At 39.1% G+C, this 20,155-nt stretch overlaps 1 long non-coding RNA gene across 1 annotated transcript; it reads right to left on the bottom strand.

The window, feature by feature from the left end:
* Positions 1-11: 11 nt before the first annotated feature.
* Positions 12-19,744, bottom strand: LOC138150378 (uncharacterized). Its single transcript, XR_011165561.1, has 3 exons — positions 19,540-19,744; positions 8,247-9,000; positions 12-3,636 (listed from the first exon to the last, which is right to left on the bottom strand). It is a non-coding gene; the product is annotated as an uncharacterized lncRNA (long non-coding RNA).
* Between the last annotated feature and the right edge of the window lie 411 nt (positions 19,745-20,155).

The raw sequence follows: 20,155 nt of genomic DNA, 5'->3' as shown, positions 1-20,155 counted from the left end.
CACACACACACACACACACACACACACACACACACACACACACACACCCCTGGCTGTAGAAAAAGTCCGAGGAGAGAGACATAAAGCTTCTTGCTCAGCTCCTTCTAATATGTGTCTCTCCTCTCCCCCGTGCCTTTCTCATAGGGTCATGGGACCATAGGCTTTAGAACTGGAAGAGACATTAGAAAATGCCTAATCCAATTCCTTTATATTACAGATGAAGAAACTGATCCCAGACAGGTTTTGGAAATAAAGCAAATACTAAAGGGAGGGATCCAGGTGTCCTTAAACAAGGGATCCCAAGTGACAAATTAGTCTATGCATTGTTTTTTTAGCACAAATGTTTATAGAGAAAACAAGTACCTTCTCTGAGCAGTCAATTATTCAACAAGCATGCAAAAAACGTTCCTTCTATTTGCTGGCCATTTAAGTCCCTATCCTGCTCTGCCTTCCCTTTCCTGTGTAGCTTCTGGAATGCTCTAGTTTAACAAATTTCCCTTCATCCTGGATCTCTTCCTCTCACATTCCTCCCATCTTCTGATGCTCATGGAAACCTAGCTTTCTCATCAAAGACACTAGACATCCTGGCTGAGTTAACTCCCTTTCTCACATCATATGACAAATGGAAACAGGAGGAAAAGTTGGCAGACTCTTTTCTTCCTGTGGCCACTTTTAGACCTGTCCCCATCACTTAGCAAGCAACTTTCTTCCTTTAAAGTCCACTCCATTGTTTCCAGATGCTTGTTGTGTTCATCTATCGACCTCAAGATTACTCTTCCTTCTCAATAAGTTCAATACCTGTTTCACAGTCTTCTTCTCTACCTGAAATCTAGAACCCTTTGAATACCCTGGCCTCCCAGTTCTTTAACCTCATGAACTCCCATGAACTCCATCTCCATCTACCTCAACTATGGGACTGCTTTTGCCTTTCTTTGCATCACCAGAACTTATCATAGTAAAAGCTTAATAAATACTTGATTACTGACTGCACAGGAGAGATCTTTTTTTTTTTTTAGCTCTACTCCATGCTCTTTATTTCCAACTAAATTTGTCCTTAGTACCAGAATTAATATTTACAGATGTTGTTGTGTTGTTTTTCAGTCATGTCCAACTCTTTGAGACCCTATTTGAGGTTTTCTTGGCAAAAATACTGGAGTGGTTTTCCATATCCTTCTCCAGCTCAATTTTACAAATGAGAGAACTGAGGCGAACATGGTTAAGTGACTTGCCCAGGATCACATAGCTAGTAAGTATCTGGGGACAGATTTGAACTCAAGAAGGTCAGTCTTTCTGAGTGCAGGCATTTTGTCCACTGTACCACTTAGTCATGCATTTACAAAACTACTCTTCAGTAGCATAGACTGCTAGATGGAAAGAAATAGCATAGTAGAAAGAGAATTGGGTTTAAAATCAAAGGACTAAGTTCGAGTCCCAGATCTGTTATTTTTTAGCTGTGTGACCTTGAGAAAGTCATTTAACCTCTCTGGGTCTCACTTCCTCAAATATAGAAGGCCAGGGAGTGATACTAGATGACCTCTGAGGTTCATTCCAGCTCTAAATTTGTGATTGTATGAATAGTCTAAATCATTTTTACTTTCTGAGGAATTGAGTATTAGCCCAGCCATTAGTCCTGCCTTATAGGGAAGTCATCAAAATACCTTTCCCGCCCTTTTAAAATGTGCCATTACAGAGCAGTGGCATTTCTTGGTGCTCTACATACCTCCCACATGACAGTCATACTGACCACTCTGATCAGAAATGAGCCCAGTATTCAAATGGTCCCACACAACCATGAGTAGTTTATTTGAGGAAATTATTTCTGGCTCAGTTTCCTTTAATCTCTTTCATTAATGTTTCCTCATTTACCCACAAAAGATATGTAGCCAGGCTTTGAGCATGCCCAGATCCCTTAAGACGGAGGCATGCATGTGGGAGAAGGCAGGGACCTGCATTAGTTTCCCTACATGGGAATGGGGGCAGCTTCTTTCTAGTGGCTGAATAACTGGAAATGTCTATATCTTGAAATCTATCTGACTGAGGCGTAATGTCTCTCTCTTCCTACTGGCATCCAGGCACTAAAAATCTGTTCACACAGAGCATAGGCACCATGTACTAATCTGGGTGTACGAGTAAGGTCATTCCCCCAACCCCAGCCCCTATAGGTCCTGAGGTCCCCAAAATTGGTTCTGATATTTTGATCTATTTCATTTGTTCTTTTCAGTTCTAAGCACAGGCAGTAGAATCCTTGGACCCAGGATTCTGAGCCATGGCAATCTTGTAGACAGGCTCCTGGGAGAAATGCAGTTGGTGGGGGCTTGAGCTAATGACAGATATCAGATGTCCTCAACCCACTTAAAGGTACTGGAGATCCCTGGAGGAGGGGTGAAATGTAATATACCTGGCCACCAAGCAGTGGGGGGCTAAAAGGATCACTATTACAGTTAAACGTTTTTTTATATACCTTCACTGAAGTCAGAAGATTCAAAATTATAGAAAGTTAAAAAAAAACCCAATAATGCAAGTTAGCTATATAAAATATTATAAAAACAATTATATTTTGAGAGGCAAATTAAAGTTTAAATTCTTTTTTAAGAGCTACAAATTGAGGAAATATCTAGCCCAATACATTCTACTATCCATATTTTAAACAAAAATCAAGGAACTCTATTGATACATTCATTGTACTCTTTGGACTGCCAAGAAAGCTTGACAAGTTCAATATTTGTAGATGGTCTTTTCCTGTAATTCTAGCAGTGTTTAGAGGACAAGATTTTAGTGGGTTTGCTGAGAAGGAAATATTTTTTTAGGTGGCTTTCATATGGCCTCATAGCTTTAATGTCAATATCTTTGTCATGGGTAATTCCCTTGAAGCACTCCTAGGCAAAGTTCAAGCCTTGAGAACTGTGCCACCAAAGATTCTTGATCGGTACTAGAAATCTCCAGTGCCAAAAGAAATAAGCACAGCTGATTCAAATTGCCTCTCATAATTGAAGTCATCAGAACCTGCATTGATAGCCATTAATAGAGCTAAGCCACAGATTCATCTAGGGTTTCTACACCAATTCATTTTCAAAGGCTTGATCCACATTCATACGGAAGAGAAAGTCAATTCATACTAGATGTGGCCTTCAATGTTTCTCCAGGGGTCTTCATGTACATCCCGTTAACAATATTCCCATGGATTCTCTCCAAAGACTTCAAATGCTTTGAATTTCCGTTGAGGACTCAACTTGATACAAGGTATACTAAAGTGGTCATCCACCTTGAGGGAAAATATAATTTTATGACTACCATGAAGAACTTGTTATCAGATATTAAGAATTTTTCTAAACAATGATCAAGATAGATGGGAAAGGAATGAGAAATAAGTATTTTCCTGGATGTTATCAGAAGAAGTCAAGTATTAAAAACCAAAACAATATAGGCTGTAGTATAGAATATATGGTGGCTTATAGTGTGCAACATTACTGGAAAGTTGGCGTGGAATCCTTACTCTCATAAGTGCCATATTCAAAATAACTAAATGAATCCCTGCCCCACACCCCACTTCTGCTGATTTCACTCTCAAATGGGTCCATATTAGGCTGGATTTCCATACATAGGCAGCTAGGCAGCACAAAGGATGGAGTGTTCAACCTGAAATTGAAAAAAAAAAAACAACCCTTGAGTTAGAATCCAGTCTCAGACATTTATCAGCTATGTGACCCTAGGGCTTAAACAAGTCACTTATTTTCTCCTTAGATAAAACTGGGATCAAAACAGATCTCAGAGGGTGGTCTAAAGGATCATATGAAATAACCTACATAAAGTGTTTTGCAAAACTTAGGCTTCAGCTAAGTGCATATTATTATTGTTGTTGTTGTTATTGCTGGTAGCAGCAGCAGCAGCAGTAGTAGTAGTAGTAGTGGTAGCAGTAGTAGTTGTTGGTAGGGATGTGAAAAAAAATCAGTCTTTCAGTCTGACTCTATCAGTCCCAAGAGGGTCTGGCTCCAGAAGTTAAATTTGCATTGTAATTATGGAATTGAAAGGAGTTTTCTAAACTCAAACCAGATAGACTGGGACTAGAGAGTAACCTAAGAGCCAGAAACAAAGGAGTTTACAAGACAGAGAAGCTCTTTCTGGCTTCTGGATATGTATCTCAAAAAGAGGAAATAGACAAGAATTAAAAGAAAGGAGGCAGCCGTGAAACAGCTGAGGGCTATTACCATGCTTCTGGTCTGCCCAGTCCCACAGATGGCAGCTGAGGACCTACAGAGAGTAACAGGTGATAGCAGTTGACATCACTTGACTAGTCAGTGGGATAGTAGAAAGGAACCTTAGTTTAGTAATGAGATAGAGAGGGCTTAGATGCACCTTTGAGTTGCCCTGGTTACTTACATGTACCTTCCACATGGGTCCTCTCCCACATGTGTTCCCTTGCCATATGTAGATCCCTTTCCCTCATGTGTTCCCAGGTTATGAGTTTTTCCTTCACAGATTTCTTCTCCCAGTGCTATAGAAATCTGTGAAGTCCTGTACCCCTTGTGTGCATGGGTAGGTCTTCCTCATTTATTTTGTTGTGCTGTTCAATTACATTCCTTTTTTTCTTCTTACTAGACATCCCGTTTGGCAGCTATATTTAATCAGTGGTTCCTTAGACAATCTCTGTCACTGTTTCAAAGTAGAACTGGGTGTCTCAGGTGATAGTTATCCCCTAGACATCCCCTAACTCACCAAAGGATCTGATCTGTTCAAAGAGACCCTGGGAAGGATTGTGAGCTGTGGTTTTGAGTGGATGCTGATGTAAAGGAGGCTTTGACCCTAGGGTCACTTTCGGGGAATTCCCTCCACTGGCCTATGGCTATTGAACAGAAGTGTCAACTAAACTGGTTCTCTGTTTGAAGATTAGAAATCTTGCCAAACAAAACACTTCTAGTTTATTCATATTGGAATTGTTTTCTGTGTCAAAGGAGCAAAATGGGATCAGTGGAGTTTGTTAGCATTTTCCAAATACTCCTGTTCAATTCACATTTTAATTGGGAGGTTGATAAAGCCAATAAGCCCTAGAATGAGTTCACCATGATCTGAATTCTCATATATTTACCAATAGGCTCTAGTAGGCAAGACTTTTGAAACTCAGACACAATAAATTCATAATAGCATCAAATTTTTCAATTTTGGATGTCAATTTGATAAACAGCTCTCCTCAGTCAAAGGCATAGGAAAAAGAAGAAGGTGTGAGAGCTCTGCCCTCAGATCCTTGTAGGAATAATTTCTTTGACTTCACATATAGCATTTTCTGCCTCAATTCTTTGGGAGCTTATATTCACAGACAAGACAACCTCAGATGGCCATAGAGTCAATGTCTCTCTAGAGGCTGCACTGTGTGGTAGATAGTTTGCCTCAGAGTTCATGTCCTGGCTCTGACAAATATAGGCTATCTGACTCTAGGTAAGTCATTGAACCTCCCACTATCTCCAGGCAACTCTCTAAAACTATAATTGTAGAGAAGATGCACAGTGGATGTGATGGAGTCCTAACAGAACTGCCCTCAGCCCCAACATCCAAACTTCACTACAGGCCCATTGTATCTACCTAATGCCCCTGTCAATGTCCTAACTTATGCCTCACTGCTCACTAGAACAGGTGTGTCCCTGAACTCTTAGTTCCCACAGAAACAACAGGTGCACCCATGGGACAGAAACTCAGCACCCCACAAGAACAGGTGTGCAATCAATCACATCATCCATTCAGTCCAAGATGGGACCATAATACCTAACTATCCATGACCAGACAAGGGCACAATAGCTAGCCTATCAGAAAACAGCACCATCAGGATGTGGAGCAGGATACTTGCACTGTAGAAGGGGCCCACCCTATGTTAGCGCCTGCACAGTAATAGTAAAGGGCTGACCTGGAGTGAACCTATGACATAGAGTATATTATAATATCATTACCATACATACATGCCCCCTAACTGTATGCATTATGGGTAACCACATGCGCAGTTATACTAAGGCCAGGACCCCTCCTCCATTGCCTAATCCCTCAACAAACCCCTCCTATTAATTATGTTCCCATAATTGTATGTAAATCTTGGTTGTGTAATTGGCATCATATTCTCTATAAAATTGTGTGTCTTGCCTTACTGGGGGGCAATTTTTCCTCAAAGGGACTTAGCTACCCACCAGAGTGTAAAACCTCAAAACTATAATGAATCTTTCCAACTGGCTTGGAGTCAGCCTGAGTCTTTGTAATTCTTTAGACATGACCACTGCAATCCCACTGAAACCTTATCAGTCAGAATGCTGGACTTTGAGGCAGGATGGCCTGAATTCAAATCCAGCCTCAGACACTTGGCTGGGTGACCCTGGGCAAGCCACTTAACCTCTTTTATCCTCAGTTTCTTCATCTGTAAAATGAAGGATAATAATTATGCCTGCTTCCCAAGGTTGTTGTGAGGACAAAAATTATGAGATAATAGTTGTAAAGTTTTTTGCAAATCTTAAAACATTTTACATTTTCATCATCATCATCATTGCCACCATTATCATTATTATCATAATTATTTTATGGATCAGTAGAGGAAGTTCCTCACTTGGAACCCCTTACCCTGATGAAATCACCGTTCTGGTGAAAAAACAATTATTTTTGATCAGTAACTTTGCCTTCCTTCCTTACAACCTGACCAGCTCAGGCCAGTTCCCCACCTCACTCCCACTTTCTTCTGGCTAATGACAAGCAGAGAGTCATGATTCTCCCCTTTCCCCCAGAAATCCTCAATCTCTCATTATACAGGATAGGAATGTGCTTTTTTCCATTCCTGGAAACTCTGTCTCAAAGAGAGATAACACCAACCAGTGTTTACTAGCCTTCTACACTGTGTAAACCCATTCTACTGGTGACTAGGAAAACACAGAGTGTAGATAGGATATTTTCCTTGTTATTATGGAACTTATAGCCTAGTAAGGAAATAAACAACTCACATGGTTAGCTTTAATGTACACTATCATATAACTGTTGCATTAGAAAGACCCAAAGTACTAGATGAGGGTTGAGGAGGAAGGTTGTTCAGTTGGTTAGTTCAGAAGAAGCTTTAAAGAATCACATAATCTTAAGAGTTGGATGGTTCCTCCAAAGCCATCAAGGTTAACCTGTACTTGACAGGATGTCCTCTCCAACATAGGGACAAGTGGTCATCTGGTCTCTGTCTACAAGACAGAGTAAAGGGGAGATAACTATCACCTGAGACAGTCAGTTCTACTTTGAGACAGTGACAGAGATTGTCTAAGGAACTACTGATTAAATACAGCTGCCAATCACTCAATGAATGATGCAGAGATAGGGAAAAAAATAGATTGTCTATTATACTCAGAGTACAGATATCACTCATCAGATAATCAGCAGCAACAGCAACAAAAATCAGTGAGCCCCAACCACCAGTTTTAAACTGCATCCTTTAGGTGTTAATTGCATAAGCAGTATGGGATATATGGGTGTTAGGGAAAATTAATGCTTCTGGCTGAGCCCTTTTCAGGGCTGCTCATTCACTTTTGGTGTCCACCTATCACTCAGCTCTCACCTGTGGCTCCAAGAAGTTATAGCATGTGCAGTGGCCACACCCTGGTAAAACATTTTTGCAGAAGGGCTAAACAAGGTTGAGGGTAACTGATGAGCCTCAGAACCTTTGGTAAGTTGGGGGATGTCTACCCGAAGCATATGAAGACCTCCCCTGATGGAATGGGCAGATGGGAACAATTTGTTCCAGTGCCCATGAAGGCAGCAGAAGTAGGTGTTATGGAGTGCTTAGAGCTTGGTTAGACATCGAAGATGCCAAGGTCATCTACTGCATCCCGAGCCATCACTAGTCATCTTGACTTTTGTCTTATGGTTGGACTTAAATGATTCTGGAAGAGAGAGTGAGGCCTGTGACTTTATGCAACTCTGCCTCACTTAAATCCAATTTATGTGAGTCAAAAGACATCATCCATACCATTTTGCCATTTTTACCTACCTCAACGTCCTATGGTGACAGAAAAATGATGAAACAGCAGGTATGGATACACTGGAAGCTGTAGTTGCAACCCTATACACAGGACCACACTGCTCACCTCCTGGTGTGAGGAATGGGCTAGAAAAAATGCCTTAAAAATTGTTTGCTTCACCAAACCTAACCCTGGCCTGCTTTTACTATGGAGATCCTATCCTGTGATCAAAACACGCACAAAAAATTGTGCAAAAACTTTTTCAAAGATGATTCCACTCACCATTGGTACACGGGATGTGTGCATGCTTATGGACAACATGAAATCCAAAAGACCTCTTGTGAGAGAACTCAGCAAGTATTGTATCCAAATAGCAGTCCTGAGTGAAACAAGGCTGGCAAATTCGGCCAGCTTACCAAAGCTGGAGCTGAATACATGTTTTTATGGAGTGGCCGCAGTGATAGGGAGTATCATGAAGTCAGCATAGGTTTCACAGTCTCATTCCTCTATCTCTAAGAAGGCAGTGTTTAACTCCATTAAAAGAAAATGCAAGCAATGCTTAGGGAGATAAAAGGATTCTTAGCTCAGTAAGAAGGCAGGTGAAATTCAGTTTTATGCTGATAGTAATAATCCAAAGTCCTTTTATGATACCCTGAAAACTATTTATGGACCAAAGACATACGGTGCATTTCAACTACTCAGTGCTGATGGAGCTACATAGATTAGTGAGAAGGACATGATCCTGGAGAGATGAGCTGGACATTTCCATGATGTTCTCGACAGACCAACAAACAATGCTGAAGCCATTGACTATATACCTCAGTTTGAAGTCAGGCCCTCTCAAGTCAAACTTCCAACTGAAGAAGGAATTAGGCTCTTTTCATGTGGCTAGACATCTGGTATTGATTCTATACCAGCCGAGATTTACAAGGAAAGGTGTCCACTGCTCAAACAAAAGCTGACTAAAATCTTCTGGGTCATACGGCAAGAGGAGGTTATCTTCCTCCGAGTTCAAGGATGTCTCCATTGTCCATCTCTAAAAAAGAAAGGAAAATAGGTCATCCTGTGACAATCACAGGGGTGGGGGGTCTCTCTTTTAGTCATTGCTAGCAAGATTCTTGCCACAGTCCCCTTTAATAGACTGATCTTTCACCTGGAAGATGGTCATCAGAATTGGAGTATATTATGGAGAGTAAGGAGAGCTGATTTAGATATTAAAATTTATTAATTAACTTAATAGTGTTGATTTATCCCAAATCCTATTTATCCTAGAATAAAGAGGTTTCAGGTATGAATTCCCCCTAAGGACTAGAAACCAATGACCTCCTTGCCTTCAATTCAGACAAACATCATTAGAATAGGAGACTGTGTAGTAATTCTAGAAGCAAAAAGAGGTGGGATTTTCTGATTATCAAAGGCCTTAGACACATCTTTAGGGACCCAATTGTTGGGCAGCTTATTTTTCAATTCTAAGGCAGAATTTCTGATTCTCAAAAATGCCTTAAATTCTCAAAAGTTCTGCCCAAATGTACCAATAAGTCATTTAGTAAAGGGACTGGTATTCTATAGTAATATAAACCCAAGCAGTATGTTGAAATCAAAGGATCATTCTTGAGACCAAAGATAGCTATCCCTTGAAATTAATCCTGTTCAAACATTTTCACCAAGATTTTTAAACTGGGTTTTAGATAATTTGGATTCCTTGGAAAGAATCTTCCCCCAATTATCCAGGAGACAACTCACAAGGGCATCTTCAGAAGAAATGGACTGACTAGATCTTGTACTTATGGAGTGAAAATTTGTATCAGGAACATTTGAACCAGAATATGAGAGACCCAAAAGAATGATTTTAGAATTAAATTTTTCTACCAAATCAGAATTGCTAAAGCCAATCCATTGAAACAAATTAACTGAAACCAATCATAAGCTTACTTTAAATGAAGCCAATTTGCTAAAGTCAATTTATTAGACCCCTCAAAATAAGTTTTTATATGTCAGTCCAAGCTTTAGTGGTGGTGGCAGCACCAATGCTGTAAAACAGATAATTGAGAAAGTAAAAAGAAAGAATAAGAGCCCAGATAATTTCTTTTGTGTGTGTGTGTATGTTTTGTTTTTGTTTTTTTACATTTTTCTTTTCTCTTTTTGGAGGGGGGGAGGTAGGGCAATTGGGGTTAAGTGATTTGCCCAGGGTCACGCAGCTAGATTTGTGTCAAGTGTCTGAGGCCGGATTTGAACTCAGGTCCTTCTGACTCCAGGGCCAGTGCTCTACTCACTGCGCCATCTAACCACCCCTCCCAGATAATTTCTGACCTATCTTCAATAGAACATTGAGATTTATGCCAGAGGTACATTCTTACCAGGGTCACTCAACCAGTGATCACACTACAGCACTGGAGCCTACCTGAGTCAAATCAGAACCAAAACCACACCAAAAAGGAGATTTCTGAGTAATCCACTGCAGTACTTTTTATATTAGACCAGAACCACTGAACCAGGACCAACGGTCAGAAACACTGCACCAGACCCTAACCCAGGTTGAACCAGGGCAATGGCCATGACAGTACACAGACAAGTCTATTGATTATGTGCATGCATAAAAAAATGAGATAAAAAAAGGCACTAGGAATTGAGGCAAATAGCACTTGAGGTTTAGGGAGGAGGGGGAGGAAATGCCTTGTCTTGCCTGTTTAAATCCAGAGTTTCTCAGTCCAACCCTTGCTTTAGAATCATTGAGGATTGCTTATCAGAATGTTTGCGTGGCTACCAGACTTAGAGATCCAAAAGTTTCAACAGACATTATTCAAATGCAAGAAACAAAAACCAAAGACAATATATTGAACCATACATAGAAATACACAGGACAAACATAGAAGATGAATTGACCTCCTTTTCTGTGAATTTTTTTTTCTTCTTGGACAGTAGCCTTTGTGGCCTGGCTGAGTTTTTCTCCTTCAAAATTTCTCCAGGGTAAACATACCTTTGTGTGCATGGGAGAACTTCTGTAGTGGAATCCTTGGTCTTTCCAACCTCACTGAAAAATATCTCCTCTCTGAGTTCATGTTGTGGATAACTACTGCCAAATAAATATTTACCATGATGTAGAAATTATGGAATTAAAAACCTAGGTTTCACTATTATGCTCAAACAGAGGTTCAGGCCTCAAAGAAAACCTGAATAATTATGAAGATTCTGACAAGGCTTCTTATGGACAAGGAGACCTCATCAAACAAACTCTATAGGTAAAACTGTCAGATTACAAATTAAACTACATTTAGTGGATTCACAAATAAACTAATTGAGGAAGAAGATTTATATGTCACTAAAGAGTTAGGAAAAATTGAAATTCTTCCTCTGGCTTCTAATTTTTGATGATTATTTATTATAATATTCAGAAAACTTTTAAATTATTATACTGTTTAAATCCAATTTTATGTGCTTAGAGATTGTTTGAACCCAGAATTTGAACCCAGAACCTGACCTCTGTAACGCCAGGAATGCTGGAAATGACTATGAGGAATTTGGGGCTCTCCAAGGTCCTGGATCACCCAAGAATGTTTTTGGGTCCCCTTGCCCAGGTCTTGTTTTGGGTCCACCCAATCTTGTCTTTGGGGTTCTCCTTGTGTTTTGACTTTGCCCCAATTTTGTTGAATGTTTATTTATATTTACTTATATCCATTTCAATCCACCTTGCTTTCAAGTTGTCCTCTTGGTGTGACCTTCAACAAATTGAGATCAGGGAAAGACCTTAATTTAAAAAGGTCAAGGTGAACTACTGCATCCTGGGTCATAGCCAGTCATCTTGACCTTTGTCTTGCCACTGGACTTCTATGGGTCTGGAGGAGAAAGTAAAGCTGCCAACTTTGCACAGCTCTGTCTCACTTATTTCTCATTTACATTACAAAGTCAAGACAAGTCCTCATGATGTCATTGGTCCTCTTTGAGAATAAAAGATGAACAAGAACAACCTTTCTGCCCTCTGGGCAAAATTATTTGACTATGTGTGGTTAGTGAATAGGCAGCTTTGTCTAAATCCTGTAAAATGTAAACCTTCCAGAACCTGGGTGAGAAGGAGCCATTCCTCCTTTCTTTGGCTTGTTCTCCTCTACCAAATGACCTAACATATTTCTTTCTAAAACCATTTCAGATTTTGGAGTCTGTTTTTGTGAACAAAATATCTAATGAACGTTTAAGGCTTTAAGTAAATTTTCTTATCATGTGGGACAGGTTTTGGTCAGGTAAGGTTAATACTAACCAAAATTTGCAGGGGGAATGACCCTGAGACCTGAGTTCCAAATAATAAAAGGAAATTTAAAAATTCCCATGACAGAAGTTTGTCCTTACGTGATGCCTTAATGTTCCCCTCTGCAACATCTACTCACTGCTCCTATTTTTGCTTTCTGGGGCCAAGCAAAACAAGTTCAATCCCTCCTGCACGTAGCAAACCTTCAAGATCCTTTTGAGGCAATTAGGTGGCACAGTGACTTGAAGTCAAGAAGATCTGAGTTGAAATCTTGCCTCAGGCACTTAACTTGGCAAATCACTTAACTTCTCTTGGCCTCAGTTTCTTCATCTGTAAAATGGAGAAAATAATACCACCCACGTCACAGGTTTCTAGAGAGCATAAAATGAGATAAAATTTGCACAGCATTTTGCAAACCACAAAGTACTACCTAAATGCTAAGCTATCACAATTATTCTCTTCTCCAGACTAAAGACCACCATTTCCTTCAACTGACCTTCTTATAGCATAATTCTGGGCCCCAAACCATCCTAGCTGTCTTTCTCTGGATCCTCTCTAGCTCATTAATGTCCTTCTTAAAATGAGGCTCCCAGAATGGAACCTGTTATCAGGAGCAATAGGGCAGCCACCTCCCTATTCTTGAAAGCTCCGCCTCTCAGTGTAGCTTAGCATTTATTGACTACAAAATCATACCACGGACTCACACTGAGCTTGCTATCCACTAAAATGCCCAGAATCCTTTTCAGACAAAGCATCCCCATCTGGGTTTTGAGAAGATGACTTTTGGAGCCTTAACAATTAACAGTTATGCTTGTTAAATTTCACCTCATTAGGGGCGGCTAGGTGGTGCAGTGAATAGAGCACCAGCCCTGGAGTCAGGAGGACCTGAGTTCAAATCTGACCTCAGACAGTTAACACTGGCTGTGTGACCTTAGGTGAGTCACTTAACCCCAATTGCCCTGCCTTCCTCCCTCCAAGGGAAAAAAAAAAAGAAAAAAAATTCACCTTATTAGAAACAGCTCCGCAGTCTAACCTATTGGTATCTTTTTGGAGCTTGACTCTCATCCAAAGTATTACTCATCCTTCTGGGTCTTGTATTGTCTTCAAATTTGGCAAAGAAACCATCTACGCCTTTATTCAAGTGACTGATAAAGAGGTTACCCAGCACAGCTCCAATAACAGAGATCGTTTTACAGTTTGACATTGAACTATCAATGACTACTCTTTGAGTTAGGCCTTTCAACCCATTCCAATCATTGTCTAGCTTCATCTTTTAGGTGAAGCACAGCAGATAAGAGTGTTGGGCCTGGAGTCAGGAAGACCTGAGTTCAAATCCAGCCGCAGACACTTAAGAACTGTGTGACCCTGGGCAAGTCACTTAACCTGCATTTGCCTTAATTCATTAGAGGAAGAAATGGCAAACCATTTGCCAAGAAGACCACAGAGCATAGAATGGGCCATGTGATCATGAAGAGTTGGAAACAACAGAACAATAACAAGTCTTATCTCTTCATCCTGTCCATGAGAATAGAATGGGAGATTTTGTCAGATGTTTTGCTAAAATCTAAGCAAAGGATATCTGTAGCACTGTCCTGATTTACTAGTCTGGTAACCGTGCCATGCAAGGAAATGAATTTAGCAGTGTGGTATGATGGGAAAAAAAAAATTGGATTTGGAATCAGGGAATGCAGGCTTCAATCCCAGCTCAACCAGTTACCATCTCTATGTGTCACTTAACCTCTCTGGGCAAATGTTTCCTTGGCTGTAAAAGACAGGGTTGGACTAAAAGACCTCTAACGTCCTTTCCAGCTCCAAAATATAACCCTATGACCTGTTCCTCATAAAGTTATTCAGGCTGTTTATAATAGGCTTTGTTTTTCTTGCTTTCTCAATGGGAGGAGAAGAAAGAGGGAGGGAAAGAATTTGGATAACAAAATAATAAACTGAATTTCTAAAAATTACATTTAAAAAATAAAAAAAGTATATATTAAATTTGACAGAGTAAAAAAAAGCATCTTTTTTGTCATCTAATGTTCTAGTCATTCAGTTACTACCCCTTTAATAAAATATTCCAAAATTTTGTCTCAAATTGAAATTAAGCTCATCAAGCCCAAATGCAGAGTCTACTCTCTGCCTGTTTTTGAAGACTGGGGCATTTGTCCTTCTCAAAGCCTACTGCACCTCTCTTGTTTTTCACAGTATTTCAGAGATCCTTGACAGCAGCTCAGCTTTCACACCTCCCAAATTGTTCTCTGGCTCATCTGGGCCAGGTAACTTTGAACTCATGGAAGATGGCTACCTGCCTTCTTCCTATTTTCCTCCTTTTCTTGGCTTATTTTTACTTACCAGCTCCCACTTAGCCATTTTCATTTTGTTCTTTCTAGTCCATAGAAACAAACTAGTCCCAGAAGCAAACGAAGTTCCGTCATTGAGCATTATCTCTTTCCTCAGTCATCATCTCTTCTATCCCAAGCAATGGTCCTCTACCTTCTTTGAGCTTATCCTTTTTCCCAGTGTACCATAACAAACCAACCATACTCCTTGTTTTGGGACCTAAACAACACAAAAGGTTTGCCTCTCATTTAGTGCCCTTTAAAATAGGCAATTGGTGAAAAATAAATGAAACATGCCATTAATAATTCATAAAAACAATGGCTCATGGGGAAAAGGTTTGAGTAGAACATTAATTTTATGAAAGTCATTCCTCAGATCTAGATTTTGCATGAGGTTAGTGGGGCAGGGTCGGTTTCCTTATAATCAGTCTAAGAACCTGAGCTCAGTGGACACTATATCTCTCTGGGGGCTATAACCTGAAGCATGTCCAGAAGACCACAGCTAACAAACAGATTAGTTGAACTGTGTGCTCTAGCTAACATGCCCTGATTTCTTTTTGCCCAATACATCTTGCATTCTCTTGCTTCTCTCTACTCAAGCAACTTCTCCCTAAACCTAGAATGGCCTCTCATTTTTATCAGTTGAATTTTTATCTAGTCTTTACTTTAAAAATCTTTATTGATGTCTTTTATTGTTACATTACCTTCATTTCCCCAATATACTTCTCCCTTCTTCCCCATCTAGAGTTGTTGTTTAGTCATCTTTTTTTTTCTAGTAATGCCTGACTCATCAGGACCCCTTTGGGGGGCTTTCTTGGCAAAGGTACTGGAGTGGTTTGCCATTTCTTTCTCCAGCTCATTTTATGGATCAGGAAACTGAGGCAAACAGGGTTAAGTGACTTTTCCAGCATCACACAGCTAGTAAGTGTTAGAGGTTGGATTTGAACTCTTCTGACTCCAGGCCTGGTACTCTATTTATTGTGCCACCTAGCTGCCCTCCCTCTTAGAGAGCCATCCCTTATAACAAAGAATAAAAAAGAAAGAGGAGGGGAAAAGGTAATTCAGGAAGGCTAAGCAACATGCCAACCAAGTCAGACAATATGTAAAAGTGTTCCACAACCATAGTCCTCCACTTTTTCAAAGAAGAGGGATACATTCTCATATTTCTTCTTTGAGGTCAATCTTGGTCATTATCTTTACACAGAAATAAGTTTTTATCTTTGTCATTATTTCTTTTCAGCTATTCTTTAAAATCCAAAGTAAAGGGCATGTCTTTCATATAATTGTAGAAGGTCAGAATTTGAGAGTTTGAAGGGACCTTGTTGGCTATCTCAATCAACTCATATCAGGAAGGAAGTCCCACTAAAACATATTTTAAAAAGTGGTCTTCTAACCTCTGCTGGAAGACCTCCAAGGAAAGGAAATCCACCACCTCTTAAGGTAGTCCATTTTACTTTTGGACACTCTAAATCCTAGGAAGATTTATCCTGACATTAATCTTGTTTGCCTTTTTGCAACCCCTATCAGATTTACCTAGTTCTGTCTGCTGGGGCCAAACAGAACTGATCCAATTCTCCTTCCACATGACATTTCTCTAAAATGTTTGAACACAGCTCTCACAACCAGTTCTCCAAATGATCTCTTTCTCAGGCTAAAAGCTACTAGATCTGTCAATAGATCTTCATATGATACAGACTCAGCTCTTTGCTGTCCTTCTCTCATCCATCACCAAACCATAGATTCCTGAGATGAATTCCACTGGAAATTTCCTGCCACGTTGATATTCAACCATTGATGGTTAACTCTTGGAGTGAGGACAGCCCACCAGTTCTGAATCCATCTAGCTGGCTTATCAAGTCTACATCTTTTTTCCTACATGAAGACTAGGAAATATTTTATCAACAGCTTTGCTAAAATCTAAGCAAACTAAATCTATTGATTTCCTCTCATGTAATCTCTCCTGATATTCCTAGTTAGTAACAACCTTATCATCCTTAATCTTACTTAGCACTTTATTTTGTGACTCTTTAAAGTATACTTCGTGTAGTTATTTGAATTAGAGTTGGCTGCATATCATAAACACATACAAAATTATAAATCCCATGGAGGTAGGACTTAGGCTACGAAACTGTGGTATCTTTCCAAATGCCCTGCACAGTGTTAAGGACTGTTCCAGAAATGTTTGTTTAGGGGTCTGGACACCATGTCATAGGAAGAATATGCTGAAGGCATTGGAGTAGTTGGATTGAAGAAGACCCACAAAAACTGTGTTCAAAGATGCTAAGAACTGTCATTGGAAGGATGACACTAAAGGGCAGAAATAGGATTAAAGTGTGGAAGTAACGAAGAAGAAAGATTTGGTCGCAAATAAGGAAGAACTTTTTCTTTAGTTTTTTTTTTAGTATTTCATTTTTCCCAGTAACATGTAAAAATAATTTTTAATAGTTGTTTTTGAAACTTTGAGCTCCAAATTCTCTCCCTTCCTTCCCTTCCCATCCTGCTTCATTGAGAAGGCAAACAGATTGATATGGCTTATACATGTATAGTCATGCAAAACATACTTATAATAGTCATGTTGCAAAAGAAAACAGAAAAAACTCAAGGAAAATAAAGTTTAAAAAAAAAGTATGTTTCAATCTGTATTCAGACATCATGGGGATGGATAACATTTTTCGTAAGTCCTTCAGACTTGTCTTGGATCATTGTATTGCTGAGAATAGCTAAGTCACTCACAGCTGATCATCTTACAATATTGCTGTTACTTTGTACACAGTACATTTCACTTTGCATCAGCCCATGCAAGTCTTTTCAGGTTTTTCTGAGAGCATCCTGCTCATCATTTCTTATAGTACAATAGTATTCCATCATAATCACATACCCCAGCTTGTTCAGTCATTCCCCAATTGATGGGCATTCCCTCAATTTCTAATTCCTTTCCCCCAGAAATGAGCTGCTATTTGTATGTGTAGGTCCTTTTCCTTTTTTTAAAAAATCTCTTTTGGGATACAGACTTAGTAGTTATACTGCTAGCTCAAAAGGTGTGCATGATTTTGTAGCCTTTTGGGCATAGTTTCCAGTTGTTTTACAGAATGATTGAATTAGTAAGGAAGAACTTTCTAAGAAGGAGAGCTATCCAAAAATGGCAGGTAGTGTGATAGTAAGTTCCCAATTACTAGATGGTCACTTTTCAAGTATATTGTAGGGGCCTTTCCTAAATGGAGTGAACAATTGCACTAGAAAACTTCAAGTGATCCTTCTACATCTGACGTTTTCATGTTCAAGTTGAAGTGAAGCAAACATTAGATGCCTACTCTGTGAAGAAAATTCCACATTTTAAGTCTTCTTCAGAGACAGTGTGAGCTGGAGGATTTTCTTCTACAGAAGTCCAGACTCTTCTAAGCTTCTTAGCATCAAATTTCTTAGAGCTAGAAGAGACCTTAGAGCTCATGTAACCCAAGAGTTCTTACTTTTTTCTTTGGCATGGAATCTTTTAGCAGCCTAGTGAAGCCTAGGGACCTCTTCTCAGAATAATGTTTGTAAATGTTTAACATTATAAAAGAAATTGATTATAATGCAATAGTAATCAATATTAAAAAAGTTCAAGTACCTCAGGTTAAAACCCCCTGATCTAGAATGCTACTTTGAGTTTAAGGTGACTGGTTCTGGGAGAGGGTGAAGTAAAATACTTCATTTAATACATCATGTGTAACTAATTCTTTAAAATACCCACATGGTATATGATTGTGATGGAATACTACTGTGCTATGAGAAATGATGAGCTCAGTGAGCTTAGAAAAACTTGGAAAGACTTGCATGAAATAACGAAGAGTGAAATGAGCAGAACCAAGAGAATGTTGTATACAGTGACAACAATATTGCTTTAAGAATTACTGAGCAAATAAGTCATTTTGACTATTATAAATACCCAAATTAAGTATAAAAGACATATGCAAAAAGATGCTATCTGCATCCAGAGAAAGAACTGATAAATAGAAATATGTATGGAATAATTGTACATCCACATAGGGGGAGGGAAGAAAAAAAAGAAATTTATATAACTTAATTATATATTTAAAAGGAATAACAAGTTCATAATGGACTTACAGTTTCATGTGCAATCATCTTTTTTTATTATACTATGTTCTGGAACTTGTTTTATTCCATAAATTAAAAATAAAATAAATTTTAAAATACCCACAAAAATATTACCTTGGCTAACTTAAGTTATTTAATTAAATTAAAAAAACATTTATTCAAGTTCAAGGGACTATGCTAAGCTCTGGAGATACAAAGACAAAAGCCAACCAGTCTTTGTCCTCAAAGAATTTCCATTTTACTGGGGGGAGAAGGGGATGAGCCACATTTATGCCAAAGCAATTATATATACCAAATAAAAGCAGATTACTTATGAAGGGGGTAGCAATAACCATTCGGGACAACAGGAAAGGCCTCTTATGGAATGTGGCCCCTGAACGGAACCTGGAAGATAGCTAGGGATTCCAAGAGGTGGAGGAAGAGAATTCCAGGTGTGGGGACAGCTTGTGTGAAGGAGGAAGGAATGTTGTATACCAGGAAATTAAAGTGTCATGCCAGGAACAGTAAGCAGGGCAGTTTGGCTGGAACATAGAGTTATATAAAGGGCAATAATGTGAAATCAGTCTGGAAAGATAGGTTTGAGCCAGATTGTGAAGTCACCAGAAGAAAAGCAACACTTTTACTCCTAAGTGTTACATAAATGTTACCTATAAGTAAATTCCCAAAGTAAAACCAAAGCAGAAAAAAAATCAGCAGGAATAGATTATTTTTTACTTTAGTAAAAAATTTTACTTTACATTTTTCAAAGTGATGAAGAACAGATTAAAAAAACATACAGCAAAGAGCAAAATGTGGACAAGTTATACCTCTGTCCTTTCTAAACCTCAGTTTCATGCTCTCTAAAGTGGGGATGATAATAGCTGAAATTGATAGAGAGATTTAAGTTTGAAAACAATCTATATGTTACCTCATGTGATCATCACAGCAACATGACCTCTGAGGCAGGCTCTCCAGGTGGAATTAGCTGCATTTTGCTGACAACAGAACTGTGATTCAGAGAGGCTGTCACACAGTTATTAAGTGTGGGAGTCGAGATTCCAACCCAAGTCTCTCCTAACTCTAAATTCAGTGCTCTATTTAGCATAATTAGCCACTTAACATGTATAGAGAGATATGTATGCATACATAGGTATATATGAATATATACATATGCAAATCTGTATATATACACATATATGACTCTATGTATACATCTATACATATATTTGGAAAGCATCTGATTTTATATATATAATTATTATTTATATATAATTCTTGGGCTACCTAACTCAAAGGGGTGCTCAGAGATTGAACCAAATATTTGGTGATAGCAAGCTGTGTAATAGTTATGAACCACTTATGAGATATGAGCATTGTTCATATTGTTATGCGTTGCTTCCCCAACTCCCTAAAATAGAACCTCTCAGATTCTCAGTGAAGGTCCTATTGCCATCTCAGGAAGCCAAGGAACTTCCTCTTATAGAAACACTGAACGCCCAGGCAGTCTGATATGGTAGAAAGAGACATGGTTCTATTCGGAGGTC

This window comes from Petaurus breviceps, unplaced genomic scaffold, assembly GCF_028583685.1.
Source record: "Petaurus breviceps papuanus isolate PSGF00001 unplaced genomic scaffold, PetGlider_PUasm1.0 90879, whole genome shotgun sequence".
Classification (NCBI taxonomy): Eukaryota; Metazoa; Chordata; class Mammalia; order Diprotodontia; family Petauridae; genus Petaurus; species Petaurus breviceps.
Note: the sequence above shows the minus strand (reverse complement) of the source record. Positions and strands in the feature narration are given on the sequence as shown.